Here is a 16804-nt window from a genome sequence, read left to right as displayed (position 1 = left end):
TTGTGACCTATGAGAGTTATTTGTTAAATTGGGTGATTTAGAAGAACATTAATGCAATTTATTTGCACAATTCAAATTGTAAACCCACTCCATAAGTATCAAGGTTTAGGGCTATAGAACACCATGATACACTCATACCCAGCAACCGTACGGAGCTCCTTAAAACGTTAGGTGGGAAAGAGGGTCCCAAAGCAGGACTGTTTCTCTTAAACAGGGACACTTGATAGGTATGAATGAAAAAAATCCTTTACTATCATAATTGCCGTAACATATACCTTTGAGGATAAAAGGATAAAACAGAATGGTTCATATTGTTTCTAAAAAGCTTTTTATGGCCCCGAAGCACATTTACACCCCTGCTCATATGCTACATTGGAGCGCATGGGGATTTTCTCATTGAAACATCTTCAGCTTAGCCCTTCTTAGAACATCTGTATCAATATGGGAAGAACAAATACAACTGGAGAATCTACGCACACTAATGCTGAATAAAAGGCTTGATGAGAGTCATGGGAGTTGTAGTCCATCATCACCGGGCAAGCTGCCCATCTGTAAATTAGCTGACACCGGGAATGAGGTCTGCGATGAGCCGTGTTACTTGCGCTCTCTTATAAACTCGACTCGGCTGCTCACTCATGTGCGGTGCTGTGATTTCAGGACCTGTGATGATATTCCGTATGTTCAGATAAGATCCACTCTCTCCCCTCGCTTCATAATCCAGGATTTCCTGCATAGATGCATTTTAATAGCCGGCTTTCGCAATGTATTGAAATCTGGCATTTTTTCTGCTTATTCTTTACTTTTTTTTTTATTGGAGCTGAAAATAGGATTCATCTCTGGTCAAAAAAAAAAATTAGAAAATCAACAAAATGTTTCCGTGAAATTATTTAACGTGTAATAATTAAGTTAAGGCACTTTAAACTTAAGGGCTCCCCATTATTTAACTGTAACCCAATGAAAGCACCACTTTATTGCGAAAAATCAACAACAACATTAAAATTGACAATATACAAAATTAGCACTAACACAGGCTAAGACACCGAGAGAAGGAGAAGAGTTCCTCGTCTTGCAAGCTTACAATCTAGTGTTAGCTAATGTATAATGAACCTCTGATAAGCCCTGATAATTAAGGCCACAATATCTATTAAAGAAAGTCTGAGTTGGTTGCTAATCATATTAGGAACCTGACTTGAAGAGGTTGAGGGTTGATTTTACTAAATGTGTCCCATAGGCAACAAAGACGTAATAAAGATGAAATAGACTCACGCTATACTCAGTATGGCGGTCCAACTCAGTGGGGGCCCACATTAAATGATCTTGAATAACACTTCGCTGATTTTAGAAGGGGCTCACTGTAATGCTAATTAATTAATAATAATAACTAAAGACCCTTTTCAGTTCCACCAAGGTTAACGTGAAGAGCATTATTAACAAAGATTAATGATCTAAGAGTCTGATCTTCAGCCAGCTCCTCAGCTCTTCAGAGTTTGATCTTTAGTTTGAGTTACGTCAAATATTATCCCGGTAACAAAAACGTGGAGCATAGTGAATACGTCCAAAATGGTTTTGTTACTGACCACACTTTGAAGTACCTTATTGCTTGACGGAGCTCTCCTGTGAACATTTTTTAGACGGTTGCCGTATAAAGATTGCACCTGACTTGACTCATTCCATACTGTGTCACCCTCTAAGAACAAACATCGCATCCAATTCTATAGAATGTCTCTCTTCTCTGTTTGATGACAACTGCCGTTTGTGCGGCCGAGGGGGCTGCTCTCTTCTCGGCACTCCAAAGACTAATTCTTCATTCCTCTAACAATTCAAAAAATGAATCTAGGAATACATTATCCTTGTTTGTTCAGCAGGCTGTGATGAAGTCGTTTAATGATAACACTCTTCTTCACAATTTACTTGACCTCTTCACACCTTTTGTAAATATCCACACTTGTGATATTACAAACATCAGGAAAACTGTTGTATGGTGTGTTAAAATAGTATCAGAACTTCAAGTCAATATTTTTTTATCTTTCTTCTATTGATTAACACAAAGTGTTTTTTTTGGTGATTAAAGTTACTAAGAGGAAGTCACATAAAAAAACTAAATTTTTCTTCTTGAGCATAAAACCCCAGCGCTGTATATAATAATGTACGCTAATGCTGACAAAAACCTGGTTTTATTGTACTTTGTTGCAATAAACTTCCTTCATTGAAACATAGAAGCTGCCATTGTTGTCGGTCATGTGAAATTTTAGCTGACTTTCCCTATTAACAACGGTGAGTTTATTCTTTATGGCAATGCTAATGAAGTCTGCTCCTTCATAGACTCCCATTGGGTGATTAAGACTGAGCCAGTCCTTTGTTTACCAAAGGTAGTATGATAAGCAGCCAGAGTGTTCGTCGAGTAGATTGGGGCTCAGAGAACAGAGCCAGAACTCATACTAATGGCTAACTACAACTGTTGTTTTAATTTTTTTATTTTAAAATGTACTTTTAAATATCAAATACTAGTAATAAAAAACATTTGTTGGGGCTTCTTCTTTAATGTCTCAGAAAAATTAATTATAGGACACAATACTTTATCTACCCCGGAATAGCAGAGGGATGTTAACCAGAATCGCTTGCATGACTACATTACATTTATTTCTATAGCGCCAGCAGATTCTTATATGTTCTTCCTTCCTACCTTTAATTGCAGAGGCCAAGTTTTCTATCTTAATAAAGAGTGCTTAAATGTTTTAAGACGTGTTTAAGTCTCAAGCTGTGTCGCATGCACCACTTGACAATGTTGTACACACTTCCCCTCCTCTATGACTTGCAGTTATCAGCTGTTCTTGAACCTGTTACACTCATTAAAAACAACCGCATTATATTATCACGTGCCGGTAGGTCACTTCCAATTGTTCTCTAAAGCAAACCCAGTTTAATTGCTGCTGGATTATATGGGTAGTTAAAGTAAAATGCCGTAGCCCGTTTGGTCGCGGAAAGGCAGCAATCACGAGTTTAGTAATCGGAGAAGCTCCGGAGAAAAAAAAAAGAAGTTTAAACTTTTAAAATTGAAGCTCAGCCACGAATCAATACCAAGACCCGATCGGTGACCTTTCTCTGAATGTTGTAGGAGAACTTAACCTTGTTCTTCAACGTAACCTTTTTTTTTTCTCCCAATCTTTTTCTCAAAGATCCACCGTCCATTTCTTTTTTTTTTTGTGTCTCATTTTGCAAATGTCATCGGCGTCTGACCTTCTCATTCACCGCTGAACGGAGAAAAAAAAAGTGAGAGAGAGAGAAAAAAAAAAAAGTCCCCTCTTTAATTAAAACATTCTCGTATAAGACTTATTTGCTTAATCTCCTTTAATTTCCGGCAAACCGTGCCTATATTTCACAGTAAATAACGCTCTGGCCTTTTTGCCGCTGACAACATTTTCTCGCTAATGCATAATTAACATTCTTATTACTCATTAAACGAGCTATTGTTGTTAACAGATTACCGTGGAATAATATACATTTGTAGCCTGATAATCAGAGGAAAATGTACAGTATGTTACAGAGGGGAGTGCCTCTAATTTGCTTGCTAATTGCACACTGAGTTACTGCCAGCGTGACCCTGGCAAGCAAAAACAGTCCTGGATTACACAGCCTTGGTGCGCCGTAAATTTGTCACCTATAACAGTTTTATCCCTGCGCTCATGTATTATACAGAAGGGATCTCGTTTCGCATCGGTTCCTGCATAATTGTGGCCCTAAGGGATTTATTTTGGAGCCGGGATCTTGTATTTTTTAGAAAGAGTCAATGTTTACCATATTGGCATGCCGGAGATCGCGATGGCCATAACCGTTGCAATTAGGGGATTAAGAAATGTGATTTATCAAGACAACAAGCGCCAGTGCCAAGTTTGAAATGATAATACACAGGGGCACAATCTAGCTTAATGACTTCCGTGCACCCGGCACAGAACCCCCACGTTCTCATTGCTGGAATTATGCCAACATCCTTGTCTCTTCAGTCTCATTCTGCTGATTGTAATTCAAAAGAATATGTCTCGGTGTCAAGAGCAGCTTTGGAGATCCTTATTAAAGGAAAACTGTATGGGAAATGTGATTTTCTCGTATATATATATTTGAGACGTTTGCAATATTTGGTATATTGGATACATCTTGACTGTTTTGGCCAACCAAAGGACTTAAAGGACAACTGATTAATGCGTGAAGAATAAACTGAGCTATACATTGTATAGGGAGAATAAGGTGGAAAGTCTTTAGAGACTTTCAAGAGAAAACGTAGGGTTTATATATTAGCACCACCCATGGCATGGTAATGTGGCCCCCATAAGCAAATTATGTATTGTAGCATTGGGTTTGCATTTTGGGGATAAAGAGATCTCTGCACCCGATAGGTGGCCCATTTGAATAAGAAGTAACAATTTAGGGGCATTGGGCAGGTGTCTCATTCTCACCCTGGAGATGCCTAGCTGGACGCTATAGAGAATATAAACATAGCATATGGTCGCGCATATCTATCCGTCAGCCACACTGACCTCACAAGGTGGCTGCTGGCCTTAAAGTGCCAGGTCTGCCTTTTAATCACAAGTCAGGCACTCTGGCACCGGATGAACTTGTAGTTGTTACTGAAAAAGAGGGGAGCCCCTTAAATCCAAGAAGTGCTAAAATCTGATTCCCTCCTGATACATTGGATAAAATGGGGTAATCAAAATCGGACAATGTAGACAAACTACCAAATGCCTCTAAACACAGATTTCTGCTCTTTGTTCAAGTTGGTTTTTTACTAATTTACATACATAACAGCGATGATTTTAGCCAATTAGTGTCATTAAAAGCATTAATTAAAGTGAATTAATTGGCTGAAATTGTCCAATTACATATATATATATATGTTCATATTATAAAACATTTTTTTTATTTTACCGGCCTGTATCTTTTGTTAATCATATTGTCTGTCATGGTACGGCGATGTAGTCAGAAATATCATCCAGATGCGCAGACACGTGTAAAAGAGAATCAGCGGGATTATGGAAAGGTAGGAGCTACATGTCACCTGAATACAAATGACTTGGAAAGTTCAAGGGTCGAGATTACGGAACCCAAAAGGAATTCGTAAAATGTGTAAAATTCAGCAGAGCTCAGAGACGCTCCAAACAGAGCAGAGAGGCAAATCACAGCGTACGGGGGCTTCACAGCCAAATTCATATGGATTTAGGACCATTTATGTGATTTTTATTAGAGAAAAGAGGTCTGTAGAAATCAGTGTGTTGCGCCCTGTTGATTGCTTTCGATAAATCATGCTTCATGTCAGATAATTTGTTTATAATTATTAAATTAAAAGGATGGACAGTAAGCAGGTTGTCTGTAGAATTATGTGAGTTTTGTCCTGGGTGTATGTAGAAATCTCACAGTTTAGCACGTTACATGAGGGATAACGCACATAAACTCTATAGTACTAATGGTGGAGGAGCTCCTGGAATCCATGTCCCTTCTTCTGTTAAATATCTTGACATCAGTCGTGACTGAACCGGCACTTCATTCACTCGCCCAACATGACACTCTATGAGTTCCACCGGATTCTGGGGTAATAAAGGTTAAAAACAGGTTAGTGAACAACTCAAAGTGAGAAAAGGCATCTAACGGCTCCTCTGGGATAACTTAATGAATAGCACAGAATGTAATGATCAAAAATTTAGGAACAATGTGTAAAAATGGACGAAGTACAGTTAAACACGGATGCAGTACGATGAAGAGCAGTTCGAGTCATCAATAATGATTATATAACTGCATGTATGTGTATATTTATATATGTATATACATACACACACACACACATTAGCCATGGATTTAAATACAGTTAAACTAATGGAAGAGTTCTGAGGTGTTTTTCCTTTAAGAGATTTTTTAAGTATTTTTAAGAGAAAATACTGATCGTGGATATATAGGTTGTCCCCGATGCTTCAAGGACACCCATGGTTAACGGTTTAAAGGATTTCCCGTTGCAGCATCATATCTATCAGACTGATTTGTCTCTTCTATGGTTGGGAAATGGTTATATGTATTGGATTTTTGCAGATCTTAAATTCCTTAGACCTTGAGGGTTGAGGAAAAGAATTATTGGAGAAGTATTGAAAAAAAAAACCACCAGAAGCCTTGAATGGGTGATTAGTCAGGGTGATTTAAAGGGAATGTCAACATGGTAGGTGCTGTAGCACCAGAACAGCTCTGCCGTTTTAAACAGGAAGCTTTAATTAGGAAAATCTACTTTGTTGCAGGTTCATTATTTAATTATGTGGACATAACACAGATATTCCGGTACTCTCCCATCTACACCATTGGGTTCCAGAAGTCTCTGACCACCAACGCTGTAGCACCCGTCCTCTGCCCTTAACAAGGTCATTGACAAGGTCAAGACATTTAAATGCCTGATAACGGTATTGTCTATGTTATCTATAAGGAGCTTTCTCTCTCTCTCTCTCTCTCTCTCTCTCTCTTCTCTTTACCCATCCTGCAAGGCTGCCTAAACTGATCAACAACAACCTGAGAGGTTAACCTTTTTAATCCATTATTACCATTACTAATATCAAATTTTATTTACAGAGCACAAGAATATTAAAACTAGACTTGGGCGCCGGTGGAAAGTTCGTTTTCTGGGGGGAAAAATTATTCATATTCAACGAAATTCTTCCTTCTCTGTGTTCTGTTTGGACAAAATTCGGCCAATGTTTTTGGAAATCCCATTCGTCTGTCCAGGTTGCGTAGGAGACGTTGAATTAAAATGGCGAGATTCTCCTCCTCTTAGTGTAGCTGCCGCCACGAATTAATGAACGAAGATTTTCGTATTGAGCACATTTATAATAGGATACACACACACACACATATATATATATAATAATTCCTAACAAATTAATATACCGTACTGCCATTTCGTCTGACTTTACAAGGGTTTGCACACTCACAACTAGAAGCGGTAGGAAAGAATAACCCCTTGGTAAATTTCTATGCCATAGGAGGTTTCACACTGGGTGGATTACCCACAGGTGTATGTATGTATGTATGTATGTATGTGTTAGTGTATGGCATTTGCATGTGTGACGTTCTATAGTGTTAGATTATCAGGGGGACAGCATTTGTATATGGTTGCAAAATTAATGTGTGCGCTAGTGTACAGTGTTAGAGTGAATGGGTGCTAGAGTGAGTTTGAGTGTTAGTATGTGTTTGTTATGGGGGTACCAAAGAACTACGGCACACAGGCACCACTAACCCCAGGCTCACCATTGATTACGATGCATTAAAACATGTATATGTTGCCTGAAGCGCAGATGTCAGTTACAAAAAGCACGGTATCTGATGTGACATTTGTGTTAAAAGCTGATACGAGATCATATCATAGTGATATGGAAACGCAAGGTCCTTTATCATAGATATTAACTGACATATAATCTACAGTTTAGATGTTCTTAGTAATATCTCTTACTAGATATAGTGGTCTCTGCCATTCAGGAACACACTATGAAGCGGATGAGATTACACACACAGGCGTATATTATATATATATATATATATATATATATATATCCCACATACACACTGGCTCACATTCAAACACAATCACACAAACAGACAAACACAGTCACATACACACAGAGTCAAACACACATATGTGGTGCGGGCTGTAGCTTACACTAAGCTGGGTGTGAAGAAGGGACTCACCGTTGGGAAGTCTCTCCTGATTTCTCATTCTGATTTCTCATTCCCGGACAATGCATTTAAAGTGCCATTGTGGGACTGTCCCGGGAAATCCAGGACATGTGGTCAGAGTATGCAGAAGGGGTGACCTGCAACTCCAATATACTGATATTACACTGTGGACGAGTCCCATCATGCCCTGCTAGTTGAAGAAAGGATTCCTGTCCATCCCGTATTCCTTTTGTGCATTCACGTGGAGGATGTGAGGTGTACAGATATGCAGGATTTTACGGGTGAATTATCAACCCATCTTTGCTGGAGAGTCATGCAGAATTGACATTACAGTCATACATATACATGACACAGAAAAACATGGTGTCATTAACCAAACATACACATGAGCTGCTGTCAGAATGGAATTCTCTGTTTGCGGCGCTGCTTGGTTTGCCTAGAATTTTTTTTCATGCATTTTTCAAAATCTTTAATGAGAAAACCCTCTACTGCCATTTTTTTTTTCCGATTTACCCATTCACGGCAGCGTTGTGAAATCCTAGGCAGTCGGTTGACATGGACACATTTTGGCCACATTAACAAACACTGCAGAACGTGATCAGACAGAGGACACCTCGCCTCTAGATAACCGCCCTTTGACTGTCACAGGCCTAATAATTTGTGCTTCGAGTGAAGAACCTTGAAATAGATGATTATAGGTTAAAATGTACTATGCGTTAATATTTGTTGTTTTGAAGGCACTCTATTAATTATTTGGCCAGTTCCGCAACATTCCTACAATAGGGGAGGCTGAAAATTTGCAATAACATTAAAATTGCCACTTTTATATTACAGATGGAATCAGACGGAAGGAGAGAGACTCTATTGCTAGGTTGTAGAAAAGAACATTGATATCCTTCAGCTGGAACCCATGCCGGGTTGTCCCAAAACGGAACTAGTCTGGTGTGGCCCAGATTAAAGTTGGCACTGCTTGGAGTTTGGAGCTGAGTTTTCAAGAGAGTTGCTGTTTGAACTCCCTAATATCAGTATGCATTATGCAGGGCCAACCCTGGTGAACCGCAAGACCCGCTGAGGGCGCCCTGTGTAATGCATAGTTAAATCAGGTTAAACAAGAAATCAGAGAGATGAACCAGCGCCATTCCTGAAGACACCCACTTATGTTACCAGCTAATTCTTTAGTATGAATGATGAGCTTGTACGGATAATTAAATATTTTAATTGATATAAAATAGTTATAAGTAAACAGAAAATTAATAACACCATAATGGCAAAAATAATAATAATATTTTTAGTGCTACACTTTATGAATCTTTTTGCCGGAGACCGCTGTATCCCCAGAGTTTAAAACAGCGAAGTGAAGTATTAATCAATATTAATTGCAGAGTATACAACAATTAGCTATAATACAAACAAAGTAAAAAATAGTTCAGTTGCTGGGATAGAGACCGCACTGCTTAATATACCTGCATCACCCAATTAACCAATAAACTAAGCAGTAAATATGACAGACTCGTTTTTTAACATCCATACATGTTGTGTTAAAGTCTGGCGCTGGGGTGGCTCTGGAGGTCGGGATTTGGGCAGCTTTGATAAATAGTCTCATTAGGAACTTGGCAAAGCGGATTACAATCAAAAAGTCGGCGTTTCCACTCATTAAAACAATAGCGTTTGATAAACTATGTGCTCTTCTAATTTAAAGCCGTGGAAGAAGCCATTAGAATGATGCGTACTATCTTATCACGCTTCGCTGAACCGTCCACAAAGTTCCTAGTCCTCAAGGTTAATAGAACAGTTACCGACAAACCATCTGGACACGCGTAGCTAGATCAGTCACAGGGATAAAGCGTAAAGTGCATCTATGTCATCGTACAAGTAGGCTGACACCGTGCAAATGTCACCAGTGTCATTACAAATCGGAAATGTATAGTTTCGCATTTGGATTGGGTTTTGGCAACGCGGCCGGTGCCTACATAGCTGTTCCTGCCGCCTTAGGTGTATGGTTATCCGTTATACACAACAAGGTTAGAAGCTGCTTATCGACACATGGAGGCAGTTTGTAAAACTGAAGCGTTCTATTTCCAGAAACACAACAAAGGTTGGCAGCGAACCGAGATAACAATGTTTCTGTCTGATAAGCCGGTACATCTCGAAGTCTGCGACCAGCAATGAGAGCGAGGACCTGGGTGCAAAGGAGCCGATACTCTCTGTAGTGCACGACGTGCCGGAACAGAAACGGGATTATGTCTGAAACCCCACGGCCTTGGGTAACATTTAAAAGCCCTGTGATTCTTTATTATCCTGTCAAAGGAAGGCACGACTTTTCTTGACAAAGACCCTGTGAATGACTTCTCTAGATGGCATGATAAAGGGTTTCAATATTATTGAGCTTTCGTTGCCTGTCTCATGTGTTTTAACATTTCCTTGAAACCTTCTACCAAGCTTTAAAGTTTCTTTACATAATTAAGTAACTGTGATTTTCATTAGAGACACAACAGGGGCACACATTGGTTTCTTTCGGGAACAGCATAGCTGAGGGGTGCATTTGAAGGACTCCAGTGTCTTTCTGTGGAACCTGTCAAAAAATTCCACTTACCCACCACCCTCGCAGTAAAGTAAAACTTCCTTAAATTACATCTCTGACTCTCCAGTTTTAGATTATTACTTCTTGTTCTAACATTTCTCCTCCTTTGAAATAAATTTCTCCTATACTTAAATTCCTTTATGTAGTAAAATGTTTCTATCATGATTAGTGTTCAGTCTCTGTGTGGGGAGTGGATCCCAGATTCCACCCACACCCCTAACCATGGCTAACCTCCCTTAATATGGCCGTGCCCCCTCCCTGCCTCCTAAATAGAGCAGGGGGGAGAGAGCCAAGGGGTACATGCCCTGGAAGGTTTCCATGAATGGTGAGCAAGATGGAAAAATAAGCCTACATAATATAAACTCAATCTGGGTTGATCTGGTACCTTATTTATTCTCTCTTCTCCAACCAAGTACCTAAATAATATACATTTTAAATATTTAACTATGTACCCCTACTTTATCTCTGCAATATCTATCATCTGGAAGTCTTCTCCATTTCCATATGGAAGCTGGCATGGGACAGTCCTAAGCTTGTCCATGTGAGAGTGGATGAACTGGATGGCCAGTTGGGGAAGCTTAGCATGTCCACCCACAAACCTAGAAATAAAAACCATAGACCTGTCTTATAAAAATGTTATCGGCAGTATAACTTTTTAACACACTTAGTATATTTGTGGCACAATATATAGCCTTGGAATACAACATTGAAACCTAAACTCCATAATGTCCATTGCTAAGGCAAAACCTTTAAACAGACAATGGCACTTTATGAGCAATTGAAGTCCTTTCCTTTGGAATTACTAGCAAAGTCCTTCCCGACCACGTGTATCAGGGATCAAGTAACAACATTCTAACAATCTTTTAAGTCTGAGACCTTCAAAGAATTTTAGCTTTACAGGACTATTACTGACTTTGATGGCGCTTAGCTTTTTAATTTTTTTTTTATCTACTTCTACTTTCTGTGATTTCGTTCACGGCTTTGAGCCAAAATCCTGTAGCTTACACTTTTTCTTATTTCCCATGAGGACAGTTCTAATTTTATTGCTCGGTGCGTGATCTTTATCTTACTTCCAAACACCTGCAGGCATTAACCCATTTGATCTACAGTGCTTTGTTGGTCTTCCAAGTCGTAGAGGGTAAAGCCTATGATTCCATTACATGTCCTCTTCTTCTTCTTTATTATTCTAAATTCTGTTTGGATGGAATATTTTTCCATTGAGCACACTTTGTCCTGTGAAGTGCCTAGAAAGGAAACACCGTAATAAGCAGATCAAAATGTAAGGAAAGGGCATAATTTATTTAAATTTCCGAGAAAAAAAAGTTTGACCATGACTACGTAAAAATAATTGGATTTATTACAATTTTGCTTTGTTTAAGTGATACATTGAATTTATTTTAGAATGATGTATGTAATTTCTAATCCCAAGCTAGAAATACATATAACCCTTGTCTTAATTATATATTTACATATATACAGTGCTTGTGTGTGTGTGTAAATATATATATATATATACCGGAGGTGGACGGGAAACGGAAATTATCCAAAGAAAATGGTTCCTGCATAAATTCAAATACATTTGCCCAAATAGGCCGACTTGGTGGACTAGGTTGATAAAAATAACAATACTACTTAGCAGGCCCGGACTGGCCTATGGGCATTTGGGCCGGTGGCTGACAGGGCCCACAAACTCGTCCAATCTGCCACTCCAGTATGTATTTAGACATTTAGATATTGTCTAGCTTTTATTTACAACACTAATGATCCTCAGCCAGCCAGATGGGTCAAAGAGTGGATTACTTCACAAGTAATAATACGAAAAACTGAAAAGAATGTCTTAAAATGCATCCTGATATAGTATAGATTCATTCCAGCAGTGAAATAGTCACCGGAATGCCGTGTACATTTTCTAAAGCTTTGGTTAAATGTTACTTTGTTACATTTATTTAGTGCGGAAAAATAACCGTACTGGAGATATCCAAAGGCATCTTCCTGCAGCTCGGCGAACGCCACAAATCAACAAAACTATTAAAGGTTTACAGTCTCTTAATTCCGCTATTAACGACTACTTAATCTCCAAAAAATAATCCCTCTGTCTCTTGTGTGCACAGCTTCCAATTACAAATACTTTAGCTTTAATATCACACAAATTGAAGGGAAAAAGTGCAATAGTGTCATATTTACTCAATTTATTTACATTTTATGACAGCGTTATGTAATATTTATACATATGTTATTAACATGTGTTGATGACATCATCTTGGCGTACGTAGAACTATATATGAAGATGCGTCTGAGCCACAAAGAAGGGCGGAAAGGGACACTATTTTTTATTTATTGATTTATGAAGTGCCGTCATATTCAGCGGCGCTGTACAATGGTAAGTAACAAACATTTCACGTACAGAAAGAAAAGACAGATAGAATAGAGCCAAACTAGTATAGTAGGTTGTGAGGATGCCGCCTACCATTGGGAAACACGGGCTGTTAAATTAATGATGTAGAAGAGAACCCATGGGTTTTTTCAGGCAGGATTATCGATAAACCCATTAATCTCTTGCTGTGGATAGGGAGGGGATGGTTATTTGTAGAAGACGAGAACCTTGGAGCTGTAGCACGCTGCGGGCATCCAACGCACACCGCTGCAGGTACATGGGGAATGCTTGTTGTACCCACCTGATGTAAAAGCCTTCACGTGAAGACACTTGCAGCTCGGTCAAGGACCGATCGTTCGTCGATCTCAGCAGGAGTTTTCATTAATAAGGTTACTTGGCTGGTTGTGAGTATTGTGAATGGTGAACATGAATAATTACACGTCTATCAGAGGCTCTTCAAAAGCTAGAACAGAAGTTTATTTATCAAAGAACGGCGGAAAAATCTATCAGTCTCTAGACATAGGTCTAATTCCCAAGACTTCAGGAAGCTTGTGGTGGACGAGACCTGAGTCCTCCTGGGGAAGCATGGGAACCAGTAACAGAACGTGCGCAGGACTGGGATACCCCATAGCTAGCTAAAAGCCTGTCCCAGTAACCGACACGCACTACAGACATTAGGTGACAGGGGCTTATCCTGCCAGACGGGGGCCTAATGCAAAATGTTTCCCCCTCTGCAAATATCAATCTTGTTTGGAAATGAAATGGCTGTTTCTCATGTCTTTGAGGGTAAAATCAGTACTTACTGTACTCTATGTGCAAGAAACAATTCATAGTATCAGGAACCACGACCAATGGAACACAATGCAAAAGATGGGAGTTCATATAAAGCAAGCAAATGCTCAAGAAAAACGAAAGAACCTGCCGTTCTTTTTATTTAGGAAATATAAAGAACTGTAAGGAACACAGATTCATTATTTACATGGAAGAAACCTTTGAGAATAATTTGTCCTGCTGGAGCAAGGTGCCTATAAAGCCTGTCTCCGACTGAGCAAAGGTTAATGTGACTCTATTAAATACCGTTTCTCCGCACTTCCTAAAGTTATTTTTCATTCACGTGATTTTATGAGCAAAGGATATATAACCGTGTTCTCAGAAGTCTCGAACTATCGAAAATAAATATGACTTACAGGGCTCTGGAGTTAATTTATACTTGTGATTCCGTTCACATAAGTGCTTCCCTCTGTCTGACTCCATGGTGTTGTGCGGAGGACTTGGGAACCTGTCTTTACCGAGACATGAGTCACATTAATGAAAAACCGTAGCAATATATTTACTATGTCTACGTGTGTACAGAATGTCTGAGGAGCTTTCCTGCTGCCGGATAATTTATTAGGCTAATGAATGAACAGACAGCAGCGGTGTTTATAAAACCAGGAACGCTGTATAGTGGAGAATATGTAACCATTTCCATGCCTGCGGACAACTCCTTTGAGATGGAGAGTGTTGGGTTTATGATCCGAGGACTCCTACTTTCCACGGCCATGGACAATGCATTTGAGATGGATAGGACTGGACTTACAATCCAATGACCCCCCCCGGGTATGAAGACCGCCGACACCGTCATACATTAAAACATGGAATTAAAAAATAATAATTTGTATAATGGCAGAAAATTGGTGAACTGTAGGAAGAAACGTGCAGGGATTGGGCAGATAGGCAGCTTTTGTAAGGGTGGCGGAGGAGAAGGAGAGATAACATTAGGACAGGGAATCTATTGTTATGCCAGCCTTGCCACATTTTGCCACCTCTCTGGATCCTTGCTATTTAAACTAAGTTCCTCCAAAATGATTGCATTCATTGGAAACAAGTTATTGCTATTTTTTTAAACTCTACGTTAAATTTGCTAAAAGCTGTGAAGGTCAGAGATGTGTACACATAATCTAGCTAAGCATAATGGGAGTCGTACGCAACAGCTTACGATGAGATACTATTTGTTATCCCCATAATGGAGAGGAGATATTGCTGATAATAAGATAAGAGGTAGAATTCTCACGCATTCTGCCGGCTGGTAAAAGGATTCTGCATTCTGTATAATAGAAGTGTCCTGTCCATGGTGCTGAATATATACAGACTTAAAGTATACTTAAATTACTTATTTGGATATTAAGATATCCTACATTTAACATTTCTGTATATATATATATATATATATATATATATATATACTGTGTATTTATGCCACTGAAATTAGCCCACCAATACAATATTAATAAGGAGTGCTCTTCTAGAATCACCTGTGGGCATTGGATATAATTATTAATGACATACATCATTCGTTTTAGGTGTAATGAGCAGCAGCTTCAAATGGCCCACTCACGCACCAAGTAGTCATGGAGCTGCCTGCACCTCAGGGTCTGTCCTCCTTGTCTAGCTATGGGGCACAGCCTTTCATTTAGGAGTCCTATGTATGTTTCACACAATCCTTTTTTCCTTCTCGATGTCAGTCATTTGCGGGTAAAACTATGGGTTTTGGAATGGATTTCTGGAAGCCTCAGCAGGTGGGCTTTTCTGAGGTTAGAAAAGAAATCAGATGTCAGACACACAAGGAGATATAATTGGTAACATATATAACAAGTCGTTACGACTGTTCCTTATTATTTATATAATAACCAAAAATATATATACTGGGATAAATCAGAATGCCTCGTTACCACTCAGAAAAGCAGGCAGATTTTGGAGACTTGGATGAATGATGTCCATTGGCAGCCATTCCATGTCCATTCTGCTTAGCGTTTTTTTTTGGAATCATACAACCTTCCTCCTGTTGCTTTAAAGACTGGAACTTGATTCATGAAACATTTATATAAAACAGCCCTGTTTGCACCGACCAACGGAAAGGCTTTGTTGGCACCTGCTACAGAGCTTGTGATCAGATCTATGCTTTAAGAAGCAAGCATTAGGAGATACTGAGAATTTCCACTGCATCACTTTGACAGAAGGTCACATGAGGTTATCTTGGGACAAAATGACGGCGCTTCCGATGACATTCTCTCCCAGATTCTCCAGTCGGGGGAGTGGACGTCACGGGAAGCTCCAGCATTTTGACGTTTTCCCTGGGAGGTTATGTCCATGTAGATGCGGATGAAGAAAGAAGAGAGAAACGAGAAGAAAGAAGAAGATGAAGAACAAGAGAAAATGTGAGACACGGAAGCAGAGCTGTGAGATGTGGAAGCAGAAGTGGACAGCAGAGGAAGTAGGTAGACATTCAGAGACTGAGTGGAAGTGAAAGAGCCTGCAAACTTCAAATAAAATTCGCAGCTTATTGCTTCATTTTCGTCAGTTTTGTTGGGGGTCTGGCCCCATTTTCGGTGATTTGTACGAATTGACAAAATCTGGGAATTTCATTAAATTTCCTATTTATACGAATCCGAAAATTGTGCCTGGAAGCACAAATAAAATTGGAATTAATTAAGCTAACTACTTAAAGGAAGTGCTACTAATCCCCCTAGAATGATCCATGACTGAGTACTATAAGGGGAGAAAAAATGTTAGGTATTCCATGGATGGACATACATTGTTTCACATGTTAAAGGGAGACCTTTTACTTTAAGGCACCATACTAAAGACAGATGCATATTAAAATATTTTTCAATCAATGGGAGTGCTTTCCACACACGTGCACAGGGTCTCAACAGACCCCCGACTGCAATGTTAACAAAGCCAGTGCTGGAGTTGACTGGAAATAAGTACATTGTGTGCAAGGAGATACGTTTGACCAAACACATCCGCTGCATAGAATATAACTTTGGGACAGGCAAAGGGGCAAATACATATGGGGGGTATCTGCAGAATCCCTTCATGCATTTGCTAGGGTTACACCACAGAAGGTTAAAGGGACCATGCAGCGATCATGTACATTAAACTTCATATGATGGCTGGACTGTCATCATTTCCAGGCACAGATTACCTTACTTTACCCAAATATTGTCTACTTCTAATTTACCAAGTACGCTGCGAGATTCAGGGTTATCTGCCCCCCTGTTGTCATTGTGCTGGATCACCATAAAACAATTGATTTGGATTTATCAAATATTTGTAGAGAAAGCAGTAAACTTACTTTTGTTTCCTGCTGCACAAAATGCTAATGATTC

Source organism: Sceloporus occidentalis, unplaced genomic scaffold (genome assembly GCF_023333645.1).
Source record: "Sceloporus occidentalis isolate IW3139 unplaced genomic scaffold, rSceOcc1.0.p SCAF_11, whole genome shotgun sequence".
Lineage (NCBI taxonomy): Eukaryota > Metazoa > Chordata > Lepidosauria > Squamata > Phrynosomatidae > Sceloporus > Sceloporus occidentalis.
The sequence above is the reverse complement of the archived record's forward strand: the minus strand, read 5'-3'. Positions refer to the sequence as shown.